This window comes from Somniosus microcephalus, unplaced genomic scaffold (genome assembly GCF_052327205.1).
Source record: "Somniosus microcephalus isolate GS21.2 unplaced genomic scaffold, FLI_Smic_1.0 unresolved_chr1, whole genome shotgun sequence".
NCBI classification, from domain to species: Eukaryota; Metazoa; Chordata; class Chondrichthyes; order Squaliformes; family Somniosidae; genus Somniosus; species Somniosus microcephalus.
In genome coordinates this window covers 13,369,226-13,395,818 of record NW_028225179.1, presented here as the reverse complement: position 1 = coordinate 13,395,818, position 26,593 = coordinate 13,369,226, and the positions used below count along the sequence as shown (strand labels likewise).

The 26,593-nt window shown below is 43.6% G+C and overlaps 9 non-coding genes across 9 annotated transcripts; all 9 read left to right on the top strand.

Moving 5' to 3' along the window:
* The first annotated feature begins 1,418 nt into the window (after positions 1–1,418).
* On the top strand, positions 1,419–1,500 carry trnas-gcu (transfer RNA serine (anticodon GCU)). The gene has a single exon. It is a non-coding gene; the product is annotated as a tRNA-Ser (tRNA).
* Positions 1,501–12,598: 11,098 nt separating this feature from the next.
* trnas-gcu (transfer RNA serine (anticodon GCU)) lies at positions 12,599–12,681 on the top strand. Its single transcript has one exon. It is a non-coding gene; the product is annotated as a tRNA-Ser (tRNA).
* Positions 12,682–14,199: 1,518 nt separating this feature from the next.
* On the top strand, positions 14,200–14,281 carry trnas-gcu (transfer RNA serine (anticodon GCU)). Its single transcript has one exon. It is a non-coding gene; the product is annotated as a tRNA-Ser (tRNA).
* A 1,525-nt stretch (positions 14,282–15,806) lies between these two features.
* Positions 15,807–15,888, top strand: trnas-gcu (transfer RNA serine (anticodon GCU)). The gene has a single exon. It is a non-coding gene; the product is annotated as a tRNA-Ser (tRNA).
* Positions 15,889–17,406: 1,518 nt separating this feature from the next.
* trnas-gcu (transfer RNA serine (anticodon GCU)) lies at positions 17,407–17,488 on the top strand. Its single transcript has one exon. It is a non-coding gene; the product is annotated as a tRNA-Ser (tRNA).
* Positions 17,489–19,006: 1,518 nt separating this feature from the next.
* Positions 19,007–19,088, top strand: trnas-gcu (transfer RNA serine (anticodon GCU)). The gene has a single exon. It is a non-coding gene; the product is annotated as a tRNA-Ser (tRNA).
* Positions 19,089–20,606: 1,518 nt separating this feature from the next.
* On the top strand, positions 20,607–20,688 carry trnas-gcu (transfer RNA serine (anticodon GCU)). The gene has a single exon. It is a non-coding gene; the product is annotated as a tRNA-Ser (tRNA).
* Positions 20,689–22,206: 1,518 nt separating this feature from the next.
* On the top strand, positions 22,207–22,288 carry trnas-gcu (transfer RNA serine (anticodon GCU)). Its single transcript has one exon. It is a non-coding gene; the product is annotated as a tRNA-Ser (tRNA).
* A 1,518-nt stretch (positions 22,289–23,806) lies between these two features.
* trnas-gcu (transfer RNA serine (anticodon GCU)) lies at positions 23,807–23,888 on the top strand. Its single transcript has one exon. It is a non-coding gene; the product is annotated as a tRNA-Ser (tRNA).
* Positions 23,889–26,593: the final 2,705 nt, after the last annotated feature.

The following is a 26,593-nucleotide window of genomic DNA, read 5'->3' as shown; positions in this document are numbered from 1 at the left end:
GTGTTGCTGGTCTGTGCCCCTGCATTGCTGATATCTTGTTAAAATTAAAATATTCCAAGAAATTTCTCAACCCACCTGTGGAGATGAGATCGTGAATCGGAGATTGAGAACCCTCTCTTCCTTTGAGATTGGCACCGAATGAAAAGACTAGCGGCAACAGAGGCAAATGATTAGGGAACAGGAACATAAGTTTCTCCTTTGGAATTTCAAAAATATTTATCAAACTTAAAGACGAGATTTTCTGTTTTTGGGTCTTTGGTTGAGAGATAAATAATGCGCGAGAAATCCTCGTTCTTTTCAGCATTCTCTCATGGGATCTGAAGCCCCAGTTTAACATCTTACTAGAAGGACGGCACTGCCGACAGTGCAGCACTCCCTCAGTACTGCCCTGGAGTGTCAGCCTGGATTATGCACTCAAGTCTCTGGAGTGAGGCTTGAGTATGCTGCCGCTGAGCCACGGCTGACAGCTAAACTCAGTTCATTTGGCTGGAGTAAAATGACGGAGATAATGGGAAAAATGATAATGGAGTAAATTTTCAACTTGGTGTCCAAGATTAAACCGGGCATCGTTTTAGAAACAGCCCGATTTATGTTGCCATAGATTTCATAAGCTTTGAAAATCAGGCCTGTCGAAAATGGGCGGGGTCGCGGTCAGTTGCGAATCATTCTGGGTCTGTTTAAACCGCGAGTGCTCACAGCCCCGGATCATTCTGTGTCTGTTTGAAATGGCACAGCTCATAATCTCGGATCATGCCGTTTTTTTAGAAGCAGAGCGATTTCAGCTTTGATGACCGAGTTGTTGAGTTTAACAAAATGCGCCAGGGCTCGTCCGGGATTTGAACCCGGGACCTCTCGCATTTTAATCGTGAAATGCCCAAAGCGAGAATCATACCCCTAGACCAACGAGCCGCCGATGTGATTTCCCATTTGCATTGAGTTTCACTGCGCTGGTGCGAATCCAGCTCACAGAGGACCTGTTAATACAGTTGAAATATTTTTATCTTTTCCTCAATCCACTTCTTTTTTCGAACAGTTTCCTTGAACCTGCTCACAATTCGCCCCATAAAAAGAGATTCAGCGGCATCAGCGGCCGCATAGACTAATGGATTAGGCATCTGACTTCTGTTGCAAATTCTTCAGTTATCAGAAGATTGAAGGTTCAAGTCCTACAAAGGTCTTTTAATTATCTGGGCGACACTTTTTATATTCTGAATCTGGCGTGAAACCGGCCATTTTTGACAGTCCCTCATCTGAAGTAACGGAAGGCCTGTTGCTTACATTAAGCTGATTGTACATTTTCAACATTGTAGATCTGTGTGCACGGGCAGGATAAGCGGTGAAGTTGAATTTCTTTCAGGGTAGTTCTAATTAGATGTAAAAAGCAAGAAATTGAATATCTGAAAGCAGTGTATTGGTGAGACGAGGTGGCCGAGAGGTTAAGGCGATGGACTGCTAATCCATTGTGCTCTGCACGCGTGGGTTCGAATCCCATCGTCGTCGTTACTGTATTACACGTTTGATGCTGATGCACTTTCCAAGCATTTCACTGAATCTTACTTGAAATACAATTTCGTGAAAATTGCACTGGTGTTGCTGGTCTGTGCCCCTGCATTGCTGATATCTTGTTAAAATTAAAATATTCCAAGAAATTTCTCAACCCACCTGTGGAGATGAGATCGTGAATCGGAGATTGAGAACCCTCTCTTCCTTCTTCCTTCCTTTGAGATTGGCACCGAATGAAAAGACTAGCGGCAACAGAGGCAAATGATTAGGGAACAGGAACATAAGTTTCTCCTTTGGAATTTCAAAAATATTTATCAAACTTAAAGACGAGATTTTCTGTTTTTGGGTCTTTGGTTGAGAGATAAATAATGCGCGAGAAATCCTCGTTCTTTTCAGCATTCTCTCATGGGATCTGAAGCCCCAGTTTAACATCTTACTAGAAGGACGGCACTGCCGACAGTGCAGCACTCCCTCAGTACTGCCCTGGAGTGTCAGCCTGGATTATGCACTCAAGTCTCTGGAGTGAGGCTTGAGTATGCTGCCGCTGAGCCACGGCTGACAGCTAAACTCAGTTCATTTGGCTGGAGTAAAATGACGGAGATAATGGGAAAAATGATAATGGAGTAAATTTTCAACTTGGTGTCCAAGATTAAACCGGGCATCGTTTTAGAAACAGCCCGATTTATGTTGCCATAGATTTCATAAGCTTTGAAAATCAGGCCTGTCGAAAATGGGCGGGGTCGCGGTCAGTTGCGAATCATTCTGGGTCTGTTTAAACCGCGAGTGCTCACAGCCCTGGATCATTCTGTGTCTGTTTGAAATGGCACAGCTCATAATCTCGGATCATGCCGTTTTTTTAGAAGCAGAGCGATTTCAGCTTTGATGACCGAGTTGTTGAGTTTAACAAAATGCGCTAGGGCTCGTCCGGGATTTGAACCCGGGACCTCTCGCATTTTAATCGTGAAATGCCCAAAGCGAGAATCATACCCCTAGACCAACGAGCCGCCGATGTGATTTCCCATTTGCATTGAGTTTCACTGCGCTGGTGCGAATCCAGCTCACAGAGGACCTGTTAATACAGTTGAAATATTTTTATCTTTTCCTCAATCCACTTCTTTTTTCGAACAGTTTCCTTGAACCTGCTCACAATTCGCCCCATAAAAAGAGATTCAGCGGCATCAGCGGCCGCATAGACTAATGGATTAGGCATCTGACTTCTGTTGCAAATTCTTCAGTTATCAGAAGATTGAAGGTTCAAGTCCTACAAAGGTCTTTTAATTATCTAGGCGACACTTTATATATTCTGAATCTGGCGTGAAACCGGCCATTTTTGACAGTCCCTCATCTGAAGTAACGGAAGGCCTGTTGCTTACATTAAGCTGATTGTACATTTTCAACATTGTAGATCTGTGTGCACGGGCAGGATAAGCGGTGAAGTTGAATTTCTTTCAGGGTAGTTCTAATTAGATGTAAAAAGCAAGAAATGGAATATCTGAAAGCAGTGTATTGGTGAGACGAGGTGGCCGAGAGGTTAAGGCGATGGACTGCTAATCCATTGTGCTCTGCACGCGAGGGTTCGAATCCCATCCTCGTCGTTACTGTATTACACGTTTGATGCTGATGCACTTTCCAAGCATTTCACTGAATCTTACTTGAAATACAATTTCGTGAAAATTGCACTGGTGTTGCTGGTCTGTGCCCCTGCATTGCTCATATCTTGTTAAAATTAAAATATTCTAAGAAATTTCTCAACCCACCTTGAATGAAAGTGGAGATGAGATCGTGAATCGGAGATTGAGAACCCCTTTTTCCTTCCTTTGAGATAGGCACCGAATGAAAAGACTAGCGGCAACAGAGGCAAATGATTAGGGAACAGGAACATAAATTTCTCCTTTGGAATTTCAAAAATATTTATCAAACTTAAAGACGAGATTTTCTGTTTTTGGGTCTTTGGTTGAGAGATAAATAATGCGCGAGAAATCCTCGTTCTTTTCAGCATTCGCTCATGGGATCTGAAGCACCAGTTTAACATCTTACTAGAAGGACGGCACTGCCGACAGTGCAGCACTACCTCAGTACTGCCCTGGAGTGCCAGCCTGGATTATGCACTCAAGTCTCTGGAGTGAGGCTTGAGTATGCTGCCGCTGAGCCACGGCTGACACCTAAACTCAATTCATTTGGCTGGAGTAAAATGACGGAGATAATGGGAAAAATGATAATGGAGTAAATTTTCAACTTGGTGTCCAAGATTAAACCGGGCATCGTTTTAGAAACAGCCCGATTTATGTTGCCATAGATTTCATAAGCTTTGAAAATCAGGCCTGTCGAAAATGGGCGGGGTCGCGGTCAGTTGCGAATCATTCTGGGTCTGTTTAAACCGCGAGTGCTCACAGCCCCGGATCATTCTGTGTCTGTTTGAAATGGCAGAGCTCACAATCTCGGATCATGCCGTTTTTTTAGAAGCAGAGCGATTTCAGCTTTGATGACCGAGTTGTTGAGTTTAAGAAAATGTGCCAGGGCTCGTCCGGGATTTGAACCCGGGACCTCTCGCATTTTAATCGTGAAATGCCCAAAGCGAGAATCATACCCCTAGACCAACGAACCGCCGATGTCATTTCCCATTTGCATTGAGTTTCACTGCGCTGGTGCGAATCCAGCTCACAGAGGACCTGTTAATACAGTTGAAATATTTTTATCTTTTCCTCAATCCACTTCTTTTTTCGAGCAGTTTCCTTGAACCTGCTCACAATTCGCCCCATAAAAAGAGATTCAGCGGCATCAGCGGCCGCATAGACTAATGGATTAGGCATCTGACTTCTGTTGCAAATTCTTCAGTTATCAGAAGATTGAAGGTTCAAGTCCTACAAAGGTCTTTTAATTATCTGGGCGACACTTTTTATATTCTGAATCTGGCGTGAAACCGGCCATTTTTGACAGTCCCTCATCTGAAGTAACGGAAGGCCTGTTGCTTACATTAAGCTGATTGTACATTTTCAACATTGTAGATCTGTGTGCACGGGCAGGATAAGCGGTGAAGTTGAATTTCTTTCAGGGTAGTTCTAATTAGATGTAAAAAGCAAGAAATGGAATATCTGAAAGCAGTATATTGGTGAGACGAGGTGGCCGAGAGGTTAAAGCGATGGACTGCTAATCTATTGTGCTCTGCACGCGTGGGTTCGAATACCATCCTCGTCGTTACTGTATTACACGTTTGATGCTGATGCACTTTCCAAGCATTTCACTGAATCTTACTTGAAATACAATTTCGTGAAAATTGCACTGGTGTTGCTGGTCTGTGCCCCTGCATTGCTGATATCTTGTTAAAATTAAAATATTCCAAGAAATTTCTCAACCCACCTGTGGAGATGAGATCGTGAATCGGAGATTGAGAACCCTCTCTTCCTTTGAGATTGGCACCGAATGAAAAGACTAGCGGCAACAGAGGCAAATGATTAGGGAACAGGAACATAAGTTTCTCCTTTGGAATTTCAAAAATATTTATCAAACTTAAAGACGAGATTTTCTGTTTTTGGGTCTTTGGTTGAGAGATAAATAATGCGCGAGAAATCCTCGTTCTTTTCAGCATTCTCTCATGGGATCTGAAGCCCCAGTTTAACATCTTACTAGAAGGACGGCACTGCCGACAGTGCAGCACTCCCTCAGTACTGCCCTGGAGTGTCAGCCTGGATTATGCACTCAAGTCTCTGGAGTGAGGCTTGAGTATGCTGCCGCTGAGCCACGGCTGACAGCTAAACTCAGTTCATTTGGCTGGAGTAAAATGACGGAGATAATGGGAAAAATGATAATGGAGTAAATTTTCAACTTGGTGTCCAAGATTAAACCGGGCATCGTTTTAGAAACAGCCCGATTTATGTTGCCATAGATTTCATAAGCTTTGAAAATCAGGCCTGTCGAAAATGGGCGGGGTCGCGGTCAGTTGCGAATCATTCTGGGTCTGTTTAAACCGCGAGTGCTCACAGCCCCGGATCATTCTGTGTCTGTTTGAAATGGCACAGCTCATAATCTCGGATCATGCCGTTTTTTTAGAAGCAGAGCGATTTCAGCTTTGATGACCGAGTTGTTGAGTTTAACAAAATGCGCTAGGGCTCGTCCGGGATTTGAACCCGGGACCTCTCGCATTTTAATCGTGAAATGCCCAAAGCGAGAATCATACCCCTAGACCAACGAGCCGCCGATGTGATTTCCCATTTGCATTGAGTTTCACTGCGCTGGTGCGAATCCAGCTCACAGAGGACCTGTTAATACAGTTGAAATATTTTTATCTTTTCCTCAATCCACTTCTTTTTTCGAACAGTTTCCTTGAACCTGCTCACAATTCGCCCCATAAAAAGAGATTCAGCGGCATCAGCGGCCGCATAGACTAATGGATTAGGCATCTGACTTCTGTTGCAAATTCTTCAGTTATCAGAAGATTGAAGGTTCAAGTCCTACAAAGGTCTTTTAATTATCTAGGCGACACTTTATATATTCTGAATCTGGCGTGAAACCGGCCATTTTTGACAGTCCCTCATCTGAAGTAACGGAAGGCCTGTTGCTTACATTAAGCTGATTGTACATTTTCAACATTGTAGATCTGTGTGCACGGGCAGGATAAGCGGTGAAGTTGAATTTCTTTCAGGGTAGTTCTAATTAGATGTAAAAAGCAAGAAATGGAATATCTGAAAGCAGTGTATTGGTGAGACGAGGTGGCCGAGAGGTTAAGGCGATGGACTGCTAATCTCATTGTGCTCTGCACGCGTGGGTTCGAATCCCATCCTCGTCGTTACTGTATTATACGTTTGATGCTGATGCACTTTCCAAGCATTTCACTGAATCTTACTTGAAATACAATTTCGTGAAAATTGCACTGGTGTTGCTGGTCTGTGCCCCTGCATTGCTGATATCTTGTTAAAATTAAAATATTCCAAGAAATTTCTCAACCCACCTGTGGAGATGAGATCGTGAATCGGAGATTGAGAACCCTCTCTTCCTTCTTCCTTCCTTTGAGATTGGCACCGAATGAAAAGACTAGCGGCAACAGAGGCAAATGATTAGGGAACAGGAACATAAGTTTCTCCTTTGGAATTTCAAAAATATTTATCAAACTTAAAGACGAGATTTTCTGTTTTTGGGTCTTTGGTTGAGAGATAAATAATGCGCGAGAAATCCTCGTTCTTTTCAGCATTCTCTCATGGGATCTGAAGCCCCAGTTTAACATCTTACTAGAAGGACGGCACTGCCGACAGTGCAGCACTCCCTCAGTACTGCCCTGGAGTGTCAGCCTGGATTATGCACTCAAGTCTCTGGAGTGAGGCTTGAGTATGCTGCCGCTGAGCCACGGCTGACAGCTAAACTCAGTTCATTTGGCTGGAGTAAAATGACGGAGATAATGGGAAAAATGATAATGGAGTAAATTTTCAACTTGGTGTCCAAGATTAAACCGGGCATCGTTTTAGAAACAGCCCGATTTATGTTGCCATAGATTTCATAAGCTTTGAAAATCAGGCCTGTCGAAAATGGGCGGGGTCGCGGTCAGTTGCGAATCATTCTGGGTCTGTTTAAACCGCGAGTGCTCACAGCCCCGGATCATTCTGTGTCTGTTTGAAATGGCACAGCTCATAATCTCGGATCATGCCGTTTTTTTAGAAGCAGAGCGATTTCAGCTTTGATGACCGAGTTGTTGAGTTTAACAAAATGCGCCAGGGCTCGTCCGGGATTTGAACCCGGGACCTCTCGCATTTTAATCGTGAAATGCCCAAAGCGAGAATCATACCCCTAGACCAACGAGCCGCCGATGTGATTTCCCATTTGCATTGAGTTTCACTGCGCTGGTGCGAATCCAGCTCACAGAGGACCTGTTAATACAGTTGAAATATTTTTATCTTTTCCTCAATCCACTTCTTTTTTCGAACAGTTTCCTTGAACCTGCTCACAATTCGCCCCATAAAAAGAGATTCAGCGGCATCAGCGGCCGCATAGACTAATGGATTAGGCATCTGACTTCTGTTGCAAATTCTTCAGTTATCAGAAGATTGAAGGTTCAAGTCCTACAAAGGTCTTTTAATTATCTGGGCGACACTTTTTATATTCTGAATCTGGCGTGAAACCGGCCATTTTTGACAGTCCCTCATCTGAAGTAACGGAAGGCCTGTTGCTTACATTAAGCTGATTGTACATTTTCAACATTGTAGATCTGTGTGCACGGGCAGGATAAGCGGTGAAGTTGAATTTCTTTCAGGGTAGTTCTAATTAGATGTAAAAAGCAAGAAATGGAATATCTGAAAGCAGTATATTGGTGAGACGAGGTGGCCGAGAGGTTAAGGCGATGGACTGCTAATCCATTGTGCTCTGCACGCGAGGGTTCGAATCCCATCCTCGTCGTTACTGTATTACACGTTTGATGCTGATGCACTTTCCAAGCATTTCACTGAATCTTACTTGAAATACAATTTCGTGAAAATTGCACTGGTGTTGCTGGTCTGTGCCCCTGCATTGCTGATATCTTGTTAAAATTAAAATATTCCAAGAAATTTCTCAACCCACCTGTGGAGATGAGATCGTGAATCGGAGATTGAGAACCCTCTCTTCCTTCTTCCTTCCTTTGAGATTGGCACCGAATGAAAAGACTAGCGGCAACAGAGGCAAATGATTAGGGAACAGGAACATAAGTTTCTCCTTTGGAATTTCAAAAATATTTATCAAACTTAAAGACGAGATTTTCTGTTTTTGGGTCTTTGGTTGAGAGATAAATAATGCGCGAGAAATCCTCGTTCTTTTCAGCATTCTCTCATGGGATCTGAAGCCCCAGTTTAACATCTTACTAGAAGGACGGCACTGCCGACAGTGCAGCACTCCCTCAGTACTGCCCTGGAGTGTCAGCCTGGATTATGCACTCAAGTCTCTGGAGTGAGGCTTGAGTATGCTGCCGCTGAGCCACGGCTGACAGCTAAACTCAGTTCATTTGGCTGGAGTAAAATGACGGAGATAATGGGAAAAATGATAATGGAGTAAATTTTCAACTTGGTGTCCAAGATTAAACCGGGCATCGTTTTAGAAACAGCCCGATTTATGTTGCCATAGATTTCATAAGCTTTGAAAATCAGGCCTGTCGAAAATGGGCGGGGTCGCGGTCAGTTGCGAATCATTCTGGGTCTGTTTAAACCGCGAGTGCTCACAGCCCCGGATCATTCTGTGTCTGTTTGAAATGGCACAGCTCATAATCTCGGATCATGCCGTTTTTTTAGAAGCAGAGCGATTTCAGCTTTGATGACCGAGTTGTTGAGTTTAACAAAATGCGCCAGGGCTCGTCCGGGATTTGAACCCGGGACCTCTCGCATTTTAATCGTGAAATGCCCAAAGCGAGAATCATACCCCTAGACCAACGAGCCGCCGATGTGATTTCCCATTTGCATTGAGTTTCACTGCGCTGGTGCGAATCCAGCTCACAGAGGACCTGTTAATACAGTTGAAATATTTTTATCTTTTCCTCAATCCACTTCTTTTTTCGAACAGTTTCCTTGAACCTGCTCACAATTCGCCCCATAAAAAGAGATTCAGCGGCATCAGCGGCCGCATAGACTAATGGATTAGGCATCTGACTTCTGTTGCAAATTCTTCAGTTATCAGAAGATTGAAGGTTCAAGTCCTACAAAGGTCTTTTAATTATCTGGGCGACACTTTTTATATTCTGAATCTGGCGTGAAACCGGCCATTTTTGACAGTCCCTCATCTGAAGTAACGGAAGGCCTGTTGCTTACATTAAGCTGATTGTACATTTTCAACATTGTAGATCTGTGTGCACGGGCAGGATAAGCGGTGAAGTTGAATTTCTTTCAGGGTAGTTCTAATTAGATGTAAAAAGCAAGAAATGGAATATCTGAAAGCAGTATATTGGTGAGACGAGGTGGCCGAGAGGTTAAGGCGATGGACTGCTAATCCATTGTGCTCTGCACGCGAGGGTTCGAATCCCATCCTCGTCGTTACTGTATTACACGTTTGATGCTGATGCACTTTCCAAGCATTTCACTGAATCTTACTTGAAATACAATTTCGTGAAAATTGCACTGGTGTTGCTGGTCTGTGCCCCTGCATTGCTCATATCTTGTTAAAATTAAAATATTCTAAGAAATTTCTCAACCCACCTTGAATGAAAGTGGAGATGAGATCGTGAATCGGAGATTGAGAACCCCTTTTTCCTTCCTTTGAGATAGGCACCGAATGAAAAGACTAGCGGCAACAGAGGCAAATGATTAGGGAACAGGAACATAAATTTCTCCTTTGGAATTTCAAAAATATTTATCAAACTTAAAGACGAGATTTTCTGTTTTTGGGTCTTTGGTTGAGAGATAAATAATGCGCGAGAAATCCTCGTTCTTTTCAGCATTCGCTCATGGGATCTGAAGCACCAGTTTAACATCTTACTAGAAGGACGGCACTGCCGACAGTGCAGCACTACCTCAGTACTGCCCTGGAGTGCCAGCCTGGATTATGCACTCAAGTCTCTGGAGTGAGGCTTGAGTATGCTGCCGCTGAGCCACGGCTGACACCTAAACTCAATTCATTTGGCTGGAGTAAAATGACGGAGATAATGGGAAAAATGATAATGGAGTAAATTTTCAACTTGGTGTCCAAGATTAAACCGGGCATCGTTTTAGAAACAGCCCGATTTATGTTGCCATAGATTTCATAAGCTTTGAAAATCAGGCCTGTCGAAAATGGGCGGGGTCGCGGTCAGTTGCGAATCATTCTGGGTCTGTTTAAACCGCGAGTGCTCACAGCCCCGGATCATTCTGTGTCTGTTTGAAATGGCAGAGCTCACAATCTCGGATCATGCCGTTTTTTTAGAAGCAGAGCGATTTCAGCTTTGATGACCGAGTTGTTGAGTTTAAGAAAATGTGCCAGGGCTCGTCCGGGATTTGAACCCGGGACCTCTCGCATTTTAATCGTGAAATGCCCAAAGCGAGAATCATACCCCTAGACCAACGAACCGCCGATGTCATTTCCCATTTGCATTGAGTTTCACTGCGCTGGTGCGAATCCAGCTCACAGAGGACCTGTTAATACAGTTGAAATATTTTTATCTTTTCCTCAATCCACTTCTTTTTTCGAGCAGTTTCCTTGAACCTGCTCACAATTCGCCCCATAAAAAGAGATTCAGCGGCATCAGCGGCCGCATAGACTAATGGATTAGGCATCTGACTTCTGTTGCAAATTCTTCAGTTATCAGAAGATTGAAGGTTCAAGTCCTACAAAGGTCTTTTAATTATCTGGGCGACACTTTTTATATTCTGAATCTGGCGTGAAACCGGCCATTTTTGACAGTCCCTCATCTGAAGTAACGGAAGGCCTGTTGCTTACATTAAGCTGATTGTACATTTTCAACATTGTAGATCTGTGTGCACGGGCAGGATAAGCGGTGAAGTTGAATTTCTTTCAGGGTAGTTCTAATTAGATGTAAAAAGCAAGAAATGGAATATCTGAAAGCAGTATATTGGTGAGACGAGGTGGCCGAGAGGTTAAAGCGATGGACTGCTAATCTATTGTGCTCTGCACGCGTGGGTTCGAATACCATCCTCGTCGTTACTGTATTACACGTTTGATGCTGATGCACTTTCCAAGCATTTCACTGAATCTTACTTGAAATACAATTTCGTGAAAATTGCACTGGTGTTGCTGGTCTGTGCCCCTGCATTGCTGATATCTTGTTAAAATTAAAATATTCCAAGAAATTTCTCAACCCACCTGTGGAGATGAGATCGTGAATCGGAGATTGAGAACCCTCTCTTCCTTCTTCCTTCCTTTGAGATTGGCACCGAATGAAAAGACTAGCGGCAACAGAGGCAAATGATTCGGGAACAGGAACATAAGTTTCTCCTTTGGAATTTCAAAAATATTTATCAAACTTAAAGACGAGATTTTCTGTTTTTGGGTCTTTGGTTGAGAGATAAATAATGCGCGAGAAATCCTCGTTCTTTTCAGCATTCTCTCATGGGATCTGAAGCCCCAGTTTAACATCTTACTAGAAGGACGGCACTGCCGACAGTGCAGCACTCCCTCAGTACTGCCCTGGAGTGTCAGCCTGGATTATGCACTCAAGTCTCTGGAGTGAGGCTTGAGTATGCTGCCGCTGAGCCACGGCTGACAGCTAAACTCAGTTCATTTGGCTGGAGTAAAATGACGGAGATAATGGGAAAAATGATAATGGAGTAAATTTTCAACTTGGTGTCCAAGATTAAACCGGGCATCGTTTTAGAAACAGCCCGATTTATGTTGCCATAGATTTCATAAGCTTTGAAAATCAGGCCTGTCGAAAATGGGCGGGGTCGCGGTCAGTTGCGAATCATTCTGGGTCTGTTTAAACCGCGAGTGCTCACAGCCCCGGATCATTCTGTGTCTGTTTGAAATGGCACAGCTCATAATCTCGGATCATGCCGTTTTTTTAGAAGCAGAGCGATTTCAGCTTTGATGACCGAGTTGTTGAGTTTAACAAAATGTGCCAGGGCTCGTCCGGGATTTGAACCCGGGACCTCTCGCATTTTAATCGTGAAATGCCCAAAGCGAGAATCATACCCGTAGACCAACGAGCCGCCGATGTCATTCCCCATTTGCATTGAGTTTCACTGCGCTGGTGCGAATCCAGCTCACAGAGGACCTGTTAATACAGTTGAAATATTTTTATCTTTTCCTCAATCCACTTCTTTTTTCGAGCAGTTTCCTTGAACCTGCTCACAATTCGCCCCATTAAAAGAGATTCAGCGGCATCAGCGGCCGCATAGACTAATGGATTAGGCATCTGACTTCTGTTCCAAATTCTTCAGTTATCAGAAGATTGAAGGTTCAAGTCCTACAAAGGTCTTTTAATTATCTGGGCGACACTTTTTATATTCTGAATCTGGCGTGAAACCGGCCATTTTTGACAGTCCCTCATCTGAAGTAACGGAAGGCCTGTTGCTTACATTAAGCTGATTGTACATTTTCAACATTGTAGATCTGTGTGCACGGGCAGGATAAGCGGTGAAGTTGAATTTCTTTCAGGGTAGTTCTAATTAGATGTAAAAAGCAAGAAATGGAATATCTGAAAGCAGTGTATTGGTGAGACGAGGTGGCCGAGAGGTTAAGGCGATGGACTGCTAATCCATTGTGCTCTGCACGCGTGGGTTCGAATCCCATCGTTCGTCGTTACTGTATTACACGTTTGATGCTGATGCACTTTCCAAGCATTTCACTGAATCTTACTTGAAATACAATTTCGTGAAAATTGCACTGGTGTTGCTGGTCTGTGCCCCTGCATTGCTCATATCTTGTTAAAATTAAAATATTCCAAGAAATTTCTCAACCCACCTTGAATGAAAGTGGAGATGAGATCGTGAATCGGAGATTGAGAACCCCTTCTTCCTTCCTTTGAGATTGGCACCGAATGAAAAGACTAGCGGCAACAGAGGCAAATGATTAGGGAACAGGAACATAAATTTCTCCTTTGGAATTTCAAAAATATTTATCAAACTTAAAGACGAGATTTTCTGTTTTTGGGTCTTTGGTTGAGAGATAAATAATGCGCGAGAAATCCTCGTTCTTTTCAGCATTCGCTCATGGGATCTGAAGCCCCAGTTTAACATCTTACTAGAAGGACGGCACTGCCGACAGTGCAGCACTACCTCAGTACTGCCCTGGAGTGTCAGCCTGGATTATGCACTCAAGTCTCTGGAGTGAGGCTTGAGTATGCTGCCGCTGAGCCACGGCTGACACCTAAACTCAGTTCATTTGGCTGGAGTAAAATGACGGAGATAATGGGAAAAATGATAATGGAGTAAATTTTCAACTTGGTGTCCAAGATTAAACCGGGCATCGTTTTAGAAACAGCCCGATTTATGTTGCCATAGATTTCATAAGCTTTGAAAATCAGGCCTGTCGAAAATGGGCGGGGTCGCGGTCAGTTGCGAATCATTCTGGGTCTGTTTACACCGCGAGTGCTCACACCCCCGGATCATTCTGTGTCTGTTTGAAATGGCAGAGCTCACAATCTCGGATCATGCCGTTTTTTCAGAAGCAGAGCGATTTCAGCTTTGATGACCGAGTTGTTGAGTTTAACAAAATGTGCCAGGGCTCGTCCGGGATTTGAACCCGGGACCTCTCGCATTTTAATCGTGAAATGCCCAAAGCGAGAATCATACCCCTAGACCAACGAGCCGCCGATGTCATTTCCCATTTGCATTCAGTTTCACTGCGCTGGTGCGAATCCAGCTCACAGAGGACCTGTTAATACAGTTGAAATATTTTTATCTTTTCCTCAATCCACTTCTTTTTTCGAGCAGTTTCCTTGAACCTGCTCACAATTCGCCCCATAAAAAGAGATTCAGCGGCATCAGCGGCCGCATAGACTAATGGATTAGGCATCTGACTTCTGTTGCAAATTCTTCAGTTATCAGAAGATTAAAGGTTCAAGTCCTACAAAGGTCTTTTAATTATCTGGGCGACACTTTTTATATTCTGAATCTGGCGTGAAACCGGCCATATTTGACAGTCCCTCATCTGAAGTAACGGAAGGCCTGTTGCTTACATTAAGCTGATTGTACATTTTCAACATTGTAGATCTGTGTGCACGGGCAGGATAAGCGGTGAAGTTGAATTTCTTTCAGGGTAGTTCTAATTAGATGTAAAAAGCAAGAAATGGAATATCTGAAAGCAGTGTATTGGTGAGACGAGGTGGCCGAGAGGTTAAGGCGATGGACTGCTAATCCATTGTGCTCTGCACGCGTGGGTTCGAATCCCATCGTCGTCGTTACTGTATTATACGTTTGATGCTGATGCACTTTCCAAGCATTTCACTGAATCTTACTTGAAATACAATTTCGTGAAAATTGCACTGGTGTTGCTGGTCTGTGCCCCTGCATTGCTCATATCTTGTTAAAATTAAAATATTCCAAGAAATTTCTCAACCCACCTTGAATGAAAGTGGAGATGAGATCGTGAATCGGAGATTGAGAACCCTCTCTTCCTTCTTCCTTCCTTTGAGATTGGCACCGAATGAAAAGACTAGCGGCAACAGAGGCAAATGATTAGGGAACAGGAACATAAGTTTCTCCTTTGGAATTTCAAAAATATTTATCAAACTTAAAGACGAGATTTTCTGTTTTTGGGTCTTTGGTTGAGAGATAAATAATGCGCGAGAAATCCTCGTTCTTTTCAGCATTCTCTCATGGGATCTGAAGCCCCAGTTTAACATCTTACTAGAAGGACGGCACTGCCGACAGTGCAGCACTCCCTCAGTACTGCCCTGGAGTGTCAGCCTGGATTATGCACTCAAGTCTCTGGAGTGAGGCTTGAGTATGCTGCCGCTGAGCCACGGCTGACAGCTAAACTCAGTTCATTTGGCTGGAGTAAAATGACGGAGATAATTGGAAAAATGATAATGGAGTAAATTTTCAACTTGGTGTCCAAGATTAAACCGGGCATCGTTTTAGAAACAGCCCGATTTATGTTGCCATAGATTTCATAAGCTTTGAAAATCAGGCCTGTCGAAAATGGGCGGGGTCGCGGTCAGTTGCGAATCATTCTGGGTCTGTTTAAACCGCGAGTGCTCACAGCACCGGATCATTCTGTGTCTGTTTGAAATGGCACAGCTCATAATCTCGGATCATGCCGTTTTTTTAGAAGCAGAGCGATTTCAGCTTTGATGACCGAGTTGTTGAGTTTAACAAAATGCGCCAGGGCTCGTCCGGGATTTGAACCCGGGACCTCTCGCATTTTAATCGTGAAATGCCCAAAGCGAGAATCATACCCCTAGACCAACGAGCCGCCGATGTGATTTCCCATTTGCATTGAGTTTCACTGCGCTGGTGCGAATCCAGCTCACAGAGGACCTGTTAATACAGTTGAAATATTTTTATCTTTTCCTCAATCCACTTCTTTTTTCGAACAGTTTCCTTGAACCTGCTCACAATTCGCCCCATAAAAAGAGATTCAGCGGCATCAGCGGCCGCATAGACTAATGGATTAGGCATCTGACTTCTGTTGCAAATTCTTCAGTTATCAGAAGATTGAAGGTTCAAGTCCTACAAAGGTCTTTTAATTATCTAGGCGACACTTTATATATTCTGAATCTGGCGTGAAACCGGCCATTTTTGACAGTCCCTCATCTGAAGTAACGGAAGGCCTGTTGCTTACATTAAGCTGATTGTACATTTTCAACATTGTAGATCTGTGTGCACGGGCAGGATAAGCGGTGAAGTTGAATTTCTTTCAGGGTAGTTCTAATTAGATGTAAAAAGCAAGAAATGGAATATCTGAAAGCAGTGTATTGGTGAGACGAGGTGGCCGAGAGGTTAAGGCGATGGACTGCTAATCCATTGTGCTCTGCACGCGTGGGTTCGAATCCCATCGTCGTCGTTACTGTATTATACGTTTGATGCTGATGCACTTTCCAAGCATTTCACTGAATCTTACTTGAAATACAATTTCGTGAAAATTGCACTGGTGTTGCTGGTCTGTGCCCCTGCATTGCTCATATCTTGTTAAAATTAAAATATTCCAAGAAATTTCTCAACCCACCTTGAATGAAAGTGGAGATGAGATCGTGAATCGAAGATTGAGAACCCCTTCTTCCTTCCTTTGAGATTGGCACCAAATGAAAAGACTAGCGGCAACAGAGGCAAATGATTAGGGAACAGGAACATAAATTTCTCCTTTGGAATTTCAAAAATATTTATCAAACTTAAAGACGAGATTTTCTGTTTTTGGGTCTTTGGTTGAGAGATAAATAATGCGCGAGAAATCCTCGTTCTTTTCAGCATTCGCTCATGGGATCTGAAGCCCCAGTTTAACATCTTACTAGAAGGACGGCACTGCCGACAGTGCAGCACTACCTCAGTACTGCCCTGGAGTGTCAGCCTGGATTATGCACTCAAGTCTCTGGAGTGAGGCTTGAGTATGCTGCCGCTGAGCCACGGCTGACACCTAAACTCAGTTCATTTGGCTGGAGTAAAATGAAGGAGATAATGGGAAAAATGATAATGGAGTAAATTTTCAACTTGGTGTCCAAGATTAAACCGGGCATCGTTTTAGAAACAGCCCGATTTATGTTGCCATATATTTCATAAGCTTTGAAAATCAGGCCTGTCGAAAATGGGCGGGGTCGCGGTCAGTTGCGAATCATTCTGGGTCTGTTTAAACCGCGAGTGCTCACAGCCCCGGATCATTCTGTGTCTGTTTGAAATGGCAGAGCTCACAATCTCGGATCATGCCGTTATTTTAGAAGCAGAGCGATTTCAGCTTTGATGACCGAGTTGTTGAGTTTAACAAAATGTGCCAGGGCTCGTCCGGGATTTGAACCCGGGACCTCTCGCATTTTAATCGTGAAATGCCCAAAGCGAGAATCATACCCCTAGACCAACGAGCCGCCGATGTCATTTCCCATTTGCATTGAGTTTCACTGCGCTGGTGCGAATCCAGCTCACAGAGGACCTGTTAATACAGTTGAAATATTTTTATCTTTTCCTCAATCCACTTCTTTTTTCGAACAGTTTCCTTGAACCTGCTCACAATTCGCCCCATAAAAAGAGATTCAGCGGCATCAGCGGCCGCATAGACTAATGGATTAGGCATCTGACTTCTGTTGCAAATTCTTCAGTTATCAGAAGATTGAAGGTTCAAGTCCTACAAAGGTCTTTTAATTATCTAGGCGACACTTTATATATTCTGAATCTGGCGTGAAACCGGCCATTTTTGACAGTCCCTCATCTGAAGTAACGGAAGGCCTGTTGCTTACATTAAGCTGATTGTACATTTTCAACATTGTAGATCTGTGTGCACGGGCAGGATAAGCGGTGAAGTTGAATTTCTTTCAGGGTAGTTCTAATTAGATGTAAAAAGCAAGAAATGGAATATCTGAAAGCAGTGTATTGGTGAGACGAGGTGGCCGAGAGGTTAAGGCGATGGACTGCTAATCCATTGTGCTCTGCACGCGTGGGTTCGAATCCCATCGTCGTCGTTACTGTATTATACGTTTGATGCTGATGCACTTTCCAAGCATTTCACTGAATCTTACTTGAAATACAATTTCGTGAAAATTGCACTGGTGTTGCTGGTCTGTGCCCCTGCATTGCTCATATCTTGTTAAAATTAAAATATTCCAAGAAATTTCTCAACCCACCTTGAATGAAAGTGGAGATGAGATCGTGAATCGAAGATTGAGAACCCCTTCTTCCTTCCTTTGAGATTGGCACCGAATGAAAAGACTAGCGGCAACAGAGGCAAATGATTAGGGAACAGGAACATAAATTTCTCCTTTGGAATTTCAAAAATATTTATCAAACTTAAAGACGAGATTTTCTGTTTTTGGGTCTTTGGTTGAGAGATAAATAATGCGCGAGAAATCCTCGTTCTTTTCAGCATTCGCTCATGGGATCTGAAGCCCCAGTTTAACATCTTACTAGAAGGACGGCACTGCCGACAGTGCAGCACTACCTCAGTACTGCCCTGGAGTGTCAGCCTGGATTATGCACTCAAGTCTCTGGAGTGAGGCTTGAGTATGCTGCCGCTGAGCCACGGCTGACACCTAAACTCAGTTCATTTGGCTGGAGTAAAATGAAGGAGATAATGGGAAAAATGATAATGGAGTAAATTTTCAACTTGGTGTCCAAGATTAAACCGGGCATCGTTTTAGAAACAGCCCGATTTATGTTGCCATATATTTCATAAGCTTTGAAAATCAGGCCTGTCGAAAATGGGCGGGGTCGCGGTCAGTTGCGAATCATTCTGGGTCTGTTTAAACCGCGAGTGCTCACAGCCCCGGATCATTCTGTGTCTGTTTGAAATGGCAGAGCTCACAATCTCGGATCATGCCGTTATTTTAGAAGCAGAGCGATTTCAGCTTTGATGACCGAGTTGTTGAGTTTAACAAAATGTGCCAGGGCTCGTCCGGGATTTGAACCCGGGACCTCTCGCATTTTAATCGTGAAATGCCCAAAGCGAGAATCATACCCCTAGACCAACGAGCCGCCGATGTCATTTCCCATTTGCATTGAGTTTCACTGCGCTGGTGCGAATCCAGCTCACAGAGGACCTGTTAATACAGTTGAAATATTTTTATCTTTTCCTCAATCCACTTCTTTTTTCGAGCAGTTTCCTTGAACCTGCTCACAATTCGCCCCATTAAAAGAGATTCAGCGGCATCAGCGGCCGCATAGACTAATGGATTAGGCATCTGACTTCTGTTGCAAATTCTTCAGTTATCAGAAGATTGAAGGTTCAAGTCCTACAAAGGTCTTTTAATTATCTGGGCGACACTTTTTATATTCTGAATCTGGCGTGAAACCGGCCATTTTTGACAGTCCCTCATCTGAAGTAACGGAAGGCCTGTTGCTTACATTAAGCTGATTGTACATTTTCAACATTGTAGATCTGTGTGCACGGGCAGGATAAGCGGTGAAGTTGAATTTCTTTCAGGGTAGTTCTAATTAGATGTAAAAAGCAAGAAATTGAATATCTGAAAGCAGTGTATTGGTGAGACGAGGTGGCCGAGAGGTTAAGGCGATGGACTGCTAATCCATTGTGCTCTGCACGCGTGGGTTCGAATCCCATCGTCGTCGTTACTGTATTACACGTTTGATGCTGATGCACTTTCCAAGCATTTCACTGAATCTTACTTGAAATACAATTTCGTGAAAATTGCACTGGTGTTGCTGGTCTGTGCCCCTGCATTGCTCATATCTTGTTAAAATTAAAATATTCCAAGAAATTTCTCAACCCACCTTGAATGAAAGTGGAGATGAGATCGTGAATCGGAGATTGAGAACCCCTTCTTCCTTCCTTTGAGATTGGCACCGAATGAAAAGACTAGCGGCAACAAAGGCAAATGATTAGGGAACAGGAACATAAATTTCTCCTTTGGAATTTCAAAAATATTTATCAAACTTAAAGACGAGATTTTCTGTTTTTGGGTCTTTGGTTGAGAGATAAATAATGCGCGAGAAATCCTCGTTCTTTTCAGCATTCTCTCATGGGATCTGAAGCCCCAGTTTAACATCTTACTAGAAGGACGGCACTGCCGACAGTGCAGCACTCCCTCAGTACTGCCCTGGAGTGTCAGCCTGGATTATGCACTCAAGTCTCTGGAGTGAGGCTTGAGTATGCTGCCGCTGAGCCACGGCTGACAGCTAAACTCAGTTCATTTGGCTGGAGTAAAATGACGGAGATAATGGGAAAAATGATAATGGAGTAAATTTTCAACTTGGTGTCCAAGATTAAACCGGGCATCGTTTTAGAAACAGCCCGATTTATGTTGCCATAGATTTCATAAGCTTTGAAAATCAGGCCTGTCGAAAATGGGCGGGGTCGCGGTCAGTTGCGAATCATTCTGGGTCTGTTTAAACCGCGAGTGCTCACAGCCCCGGATCATTCTGTGTCTGTTTGAAATGGCACAGCTCATAATCTCGGATCATGCCGTTTTTTTAGAAGCAGAGCGATTTCAGCTTTGATGACCGAGTTGTTGAGTTTAACAAAATGCGCCAGGGCTCGTCCGGGATTTGAACCCGGGACCTCTCGCATTTTAATCGTGAAATGCCCAAAGCGAGAATCATACCCCTAGACCAACGAGCCGCCGATGTGATTTCCCATTTGCATTGAGTTTCACTGCGCTGGTGCGAATCCAGCTCACAGAGGACCTGTTAATACAGTTGAAATATTTTTATCTTTTCCTCAATCCACTTCTTTTTTCGAACAGTTTCCTTGAACCTGCTCACAATTCGCCCCATAAAAAGAGATTCAGCGGCATCAGCGGCCGCATAGACTAATGGATTAGGCATCTGACTTCTGTTGCAAATTCTTCAGTTATCAGAAGATTGAAGGTTCAAGTCCTACAAAGGTCTTTTAATTATCTAGGCGACACTTTATATATTCTGAATCTGGCGTGAAACCGGCCATTTTTGACAGTCCCTCATCTGAAGTAACGGAAGGCCTGTTGCTTACATTAAGCTGATTGTACATTTTCAACATTGTAGATCTGTGTGCACGGGCAGGATAAGCGGTGAATTTGAATTTCTTTCAGGGTAGTTCTAATTAGATGTAAAAAGCAAGAAATGGAATATCTGAAAGCAGTGTATTGGTGAGACGAGGTGGCCGAGAGGTTAAGGCGATGGACTGCTAATCCATTGTGCTCTGCACGCGTGGGTTCGAATCCCATCGTCGTCGTTACTGTATTACACGTTTGATGCTGATGCACTTTCCAAGCATTTCACTGAATCTTACTTGAAATACAATTTCGTGAAAATTGCACTGGTGTTGCTGGTCTGTGCCCCTGCATTGCTCATATCTTGTTAAAATTAAAATATTCCAAGAAATTTCTCAACCCACCTTGAATGAAAGTGGAGATGAGATCGTGAATCGAAGATTGAGAACCCCTTCTTCCTTCCTTTGAGATTGGCACCGAATGAAAAGACTAGCGGCAACAGAGGCAAATGATTAGGGAACAGGAACATAAATTTCTCCTTTGGAATTTCAAAAATATTTATCAAACTTAAAGACGAGATTTTCTGTTTTTGGGTCTTTGGTTGAGAGATAAATAATGCGCGAGAAATCCTCGTTCTTTTCAGCATTCGCTCATGGGATCTGAAGCCCCAGTTTAACATCTTACTAGAAGGACGGCACTGCCGACAGTGCAGCACTACCTCAGTACTGCCCTGGAGTGTCAGCCTGGATTATGCACTCAAGTCTCTGGAGTGAGGCTTGAGTATGCTGCCGCTGAGCCACGGCTGACACCTAAACTCAGTTCATTTGGCTGGAGTAAAATGAAGGAGATAATGGGAAAAATGATAATGGAGTAAATTTTCAACTTGGTGTCCAAGATTAAACCGGGCATCGTTTTAGAAACAGCCCGATTTATGTTGCCATATATTTCATAAGCTTTGAAAATCAGGCCTGTCGAAAATGGGCGGGGTCGCGGTCAGTTGCGAATCATTCTGGGTCTGTTTAAACCGCGAGTGCTCACAGCCCCGGATCATTCTGTGTCTGTTTGAAATGGCAGAGCTCACAATCTCGGATCATGCCGTTATTTTAGAAGCAGAGCGATTTCAGCTTTGATGACCGAGTTGTTGAGTTTAACAAAATGTGCCAGGGCTCGTCCGGGATTTGAACCCGGGACCTCTCGCATTTTAATCGTGAAATGCCCAAAGCGAGAATCATACCCCTAGACCAACGAGCCGCCGATGTCATTTCCCATTTGCATTGAGTTTCACTGCGCTGGTGCGAATCCAGCTCACAGAGGACCTGTTAATACAGTTGAAATATTTTTATCTTTTCCTCAATCCACTTCTTTTTTCGAGCAGTTTCCTTGAACCTGCTCACAATTCGCCCCATTAAAAGAGATTCAGCGGCATCAGCGGCCGCATAGACTAATGGATTAGGCATCTGACTTCTGTTGCAAATTCTTCAGTTATCAGAAGATTGAAGGTTCAAGTCCTACAAAGGTCTTTTAATTATCTGGGCGACACTTTTTATATTCTGAATCTGGCGTGAAACCGGCCATTTTTGACAGTCCCTCATCTGAAGTAACGGAAGGCCTGTTGCTTACATTAAGCTGATTGTACATTTTCAACATTGTAGATCTGTGTGCACGGGCAGGATAAGCGGTGAAGTTGAATTTCTTTCAGGGTAGTTCTAATTAGATGTAAAAAGCAAGAAATGGAATATCTGAAAGCAGTGTATTGGTGAGACGAGGTGGCCGAGAGGTTAAGGCGATGGACTGCTAATCCATTGTGCTCTGCACGCGTGGGTTCGAATCCCATCGTCGTCGTTACTGTATTACACGTTTGATGCTGATGCACTTTCCAAGCATTTCACTGAATCTTACTTGAAATACAATTTCGTGAAAATTGCACTGGTGTTGCTGGTCTGTGCCCCTGCATTGCTCATATCTTGTTAAAATTAAAATATTCCAAGAAATTTCTCAACCCACCTTGAATGAAAGTGGAGATGAGATCGTGAATCGGAGATTGAGAACCCCTTCTTCCTTCCTTTGAGATTGGCACCGAATGAAAAGACTAGCGGCAACAGAGGCAAATGATTAGGGAACAGGAACATAAATTTCTCCTTTGGAATTTCAAAAATATTTATCAAACTTAAAGACGAGATTTTCTGTTTTTGGGTCTTTGGTTGAGAGATAAATAATGCGCGAGAAATCCTCGTTCTTTTCAGCATTCGCTCATGGGATCTGAAGCCCCAGTTTAACATCTTACTAGAAGGACGGCACTGCCGACAGTGCAGCACTACCTCAGTACTGCCCTGGAGTGTCAGCCTGGATTATGCACTCAAGTCTCTGGAGTGAGGCTTGAGTATGCTGCCGCTGAGCCACGGCTGACACCTAAACTCAGTTCATTTGGCTGGAGTAAAATGAAGGAGATAATGGGAAAAATGATAATGGAGTAAATTTTCAACTTGGTGTCCAAGATTAAACCGGGCATCGTTTTAGAAACAGCCCGATTTATGTTGCCATATATTTCATAAGCTTTGAAAATCAGGCCTGTCGAAAATGGGCGTGGTCGCGGTCAGTTGCGAATCATTCTGGGTCTGTTTAAACCGCGAGTGCTCACAGCCCCGGATCATTCTGTGTCTGTTTGAAATGGCAGAGCTCACAATCTCGGATCATGCCGTTTTTTTAGAAGCAGAGCGATTTCAGCTTTGATGACCGAGTTGTTGAGTTTAACAAAATGTGCCAGGGCTCGTCCGGGATTTGAACCCGGGACCTCTCGCATTTTAATCGTGAAATGCCCAAAGCGAGAATCATACCCCTAGACCAACGAGCCGCCGATGTCATTTCCCATTTGCATTGAGTTTCACTGCGCTGGTGCGAATCCAGCTCACAGAGGACCTGTTAATACAGTTGAAATATTTTTATCTTTTCCTCAATCCACTTCTTTTTTCGAGCAGTTTCCTTGAACCTGCTCACAATTCGCCCCATAAAAAGAGGTTCAGCGGCATCAGCGGCCGCATAGACTAATGGATTAGGCATCTGACTTCTGTTGCAAATTCTTCAGTTATCAGAAGATTAAAGGTTCAAGTCCTACAAAGGTCTTTTAATTATCTGGGCGACACTTTTTATATTCTGAATCTGGCGTGAAACCGGCCATTTTTGACAGTCCCTCATCTGAAGTAACGGAAGGCCTGTTGCTTACATTAAGCTGATTGTACATTTTCAACATTGTAGATCTGTGTGCACGGGCAGGATAAGCGGTGAAGTTGAATTTCTTTCAGGGTAGTTCTAATTAGATGTAAAAAGCAAGAAATGGAATATCTGAAAGCAGTGTATTGGTGAGACGAGGTGGCCGAGAGGTTAAGGCGATGGACTGCTAATCCATTGTGCTCTGCACGCGTGGGTTCGAATCCCATCCTCGTCGTTACTGTATTACACGTTTGATGCTGATGCACTTTCCAAGCATTTCACTGAATCTTACTTGAAATACAATTTCGTGAAAATTGCACTGGTGTTGCTGGTCTGTGCCCCTGCATTACTCATATCTTGTTAAAATTAAAATATTCCAAGAAATTTCTCAACCCACCTTGAATGAAAGTGGAGATGAGATCGTGAATCGGAGATTGAAGAACCCTCCCTTCCTTTGAGATTGGCACCGAATGAAAAGACTAGCGGCAACAGAGGCAAATGATTAGGGAACAGGAACATAAGTTTCTCCTTTGGAATTTCAAAAATATTTATCAAACTTAAAGACGAGATTTTCTGTTTTTGGGTCTTTGGTTGAGAGATAAATAATGCGCGAGAAATCCTCGTTCTTTTCAGTATTCTCTCATGGGATCTGAAGCCCCAGTTTAACATCTTACTAGAAGGACGGCACTGCCGACAGTGCAGCACTACCTCAGTACTGCCCTGGAGTGTCAGCCTGGATTATGCACTCAAGTCTCTGGAGTGAGGCTTGAGTATGCTGCCGCTGAGCCACGGCTGACACCTAAACTCAGTTCATTTGGCTGGAGTAAAATGACGGAGATAATGGGAAAAATGATAATGGAGTAAATTTTCAACTTGGTGTCCAAGATTAAACCGGGCATCGTTTTAGAAACAGCCCGATTTATGTTGCCATAGATTTCATAAGCTTTGAAAATCAGGCCTGTCGAAAATGGGCGGGGTCGCGGTCAGTTGCGAATCATTCTGGGTCTGTTTAAACCGCGAGTGCTCACAGCACCGGATCGTTCTGTGTCTGTTTGAAATGGCAGAGCTCACAATCTCGGATCATGCCGTTTTTTTAGAAGCAGAGCGATTTCAGCTTTGATGACCGAGTTGTTGAGTTTAACAAAATGTGCCAGGGCTCGTCCGGGATTTGAACCCGGGACCTCTCGCATTTTAATCGTGAAATGCCCAAAACGAGAATCATACCCCTAGACCAACGAACCGCCGATGTCATTTCCCATTTGCATTGAGTTTCACTGCGCTGGTGCGAATCCAGCTCACAGAGGACCTGTTAATACAGTTGAAATATTTTTATCTTTTCGTCAATCCACTTCTTTTTTCGAGCAGTTTCCTTGAACCTGCTCACAATTCGCCCCATAAAAAGAGATTCAGCGGCATCAGCGGCCGCATAGACTAATGGATTAGGCATCTGACTTCTGTTGCAAATTCTTCAGTTATCAGAAGATTAAAGGTTCAAGTCCTACAAAGGTCTTTTAATTATCTGGGCGACACTTTTTATATTCTGAATCTGGCGTGAAACCGGCCATTTTTGACAGTCCCTCATCTGAAGTAACGGAAGGCCTGTTGCTTACATTAAGCTGATTGTACATTTTCAACATTGTAGATCTGTGTGCACGGGCAGGATAAGCGGTGAAGTTGAATTTCTTTCAGGGTAGTTCTAATTAGATGTAAAAAGCAAGAAATGGAATATCTGAAAGCAGTATATTGGTGAGACGAGGTGGCCGAGAGGTTAAGGCGATGGACTGCTAATCCATTGTGCTTTGCACGCGAGGGTTCGAATCCCATCCTCGTCGTTACTGTATTACACGTTTGATGCTGATGCACTTTCCAAGCATTTCACTGAATCTTACTTGAAATACAATTTCGTGAAAATTGCACTGGTGTTGCTGGTCTGTGCCCCTGCATTGCTCATATCTTGTTAAAATTAAAATATTCTAAGAAATTTCTCAACCCACCTTGAATGAAAGTGGAGATGAGATCGTGAATCGGAGATTGAGAACCCCTTTTTCCTTCCTTTGAGATAGGCACCGAATGAAAAGACTAGCGGCAACAGAGGCAAATGATTAGGGAACAGGAACATAAATTTCTCCTTTGGAATTTCAAAAATATTTATCAAACTTAAAGACGAGATTTTCTGTTTTTGGGTCTTTGGTTGAGAGATAAATAATGCGCGAGAAATCCTCGTTCTTTTCAGCATTCTCTCATGGGATCTGAAGCCCCAGTTTAACATCTTACGAGAAGGACGGCACTACCTCAGTACTGCCCTGGAGTGTCAGCCTGGATTATGCACTCAAGTCTCTGGAGTGAGGCTTGAGTTTGCTGCCGCTGAGCCACGGCTGACACCTAAACTCAGTTCATTTGGCTGGAGTAAAATGACGGAGATAATGGGAAAAATGATAATGGAGTAAATTTTCAACTTGGCGTCCAAGATTAAACCGGGCATCGTTTTAGAAACAGCCCGATTTATGTTGCCATAGATTTCATAAGCTTTGAAAATCAGGCCTGTCGAAAATGGGCGGGGTCGCGGTCAGTTGCGAATCATTCTGGGTCTGTTTGCACCGCGAGTGCTCACAGCCCCGGATCATTCTGTGTCTGTTTGAAATGGCAGAGCTCACAATCTCGGATCATGCCGTTTTTTTAGAAGCAGAGCGATTCCAGCTTTGATGACCGAGTTGTTGAGTTTAACAAAATGTGCCAGGGCTCGTCCGGGATTTGAACCCGGGACCTCTCGCATTTTAATCGTGAAATGCCCAAAGCGAGAATCATACCCCTAGACCAACGAGCCGCCGATGTCATTTCCCATTTGCATTGAGTTTCACTGCGCTGGTGCGAATCCAGCTCACAGAGGACCTGTTAATACAGTTGAAATATTTTTATCTTTTCCTCAATCCACTTCTTTTT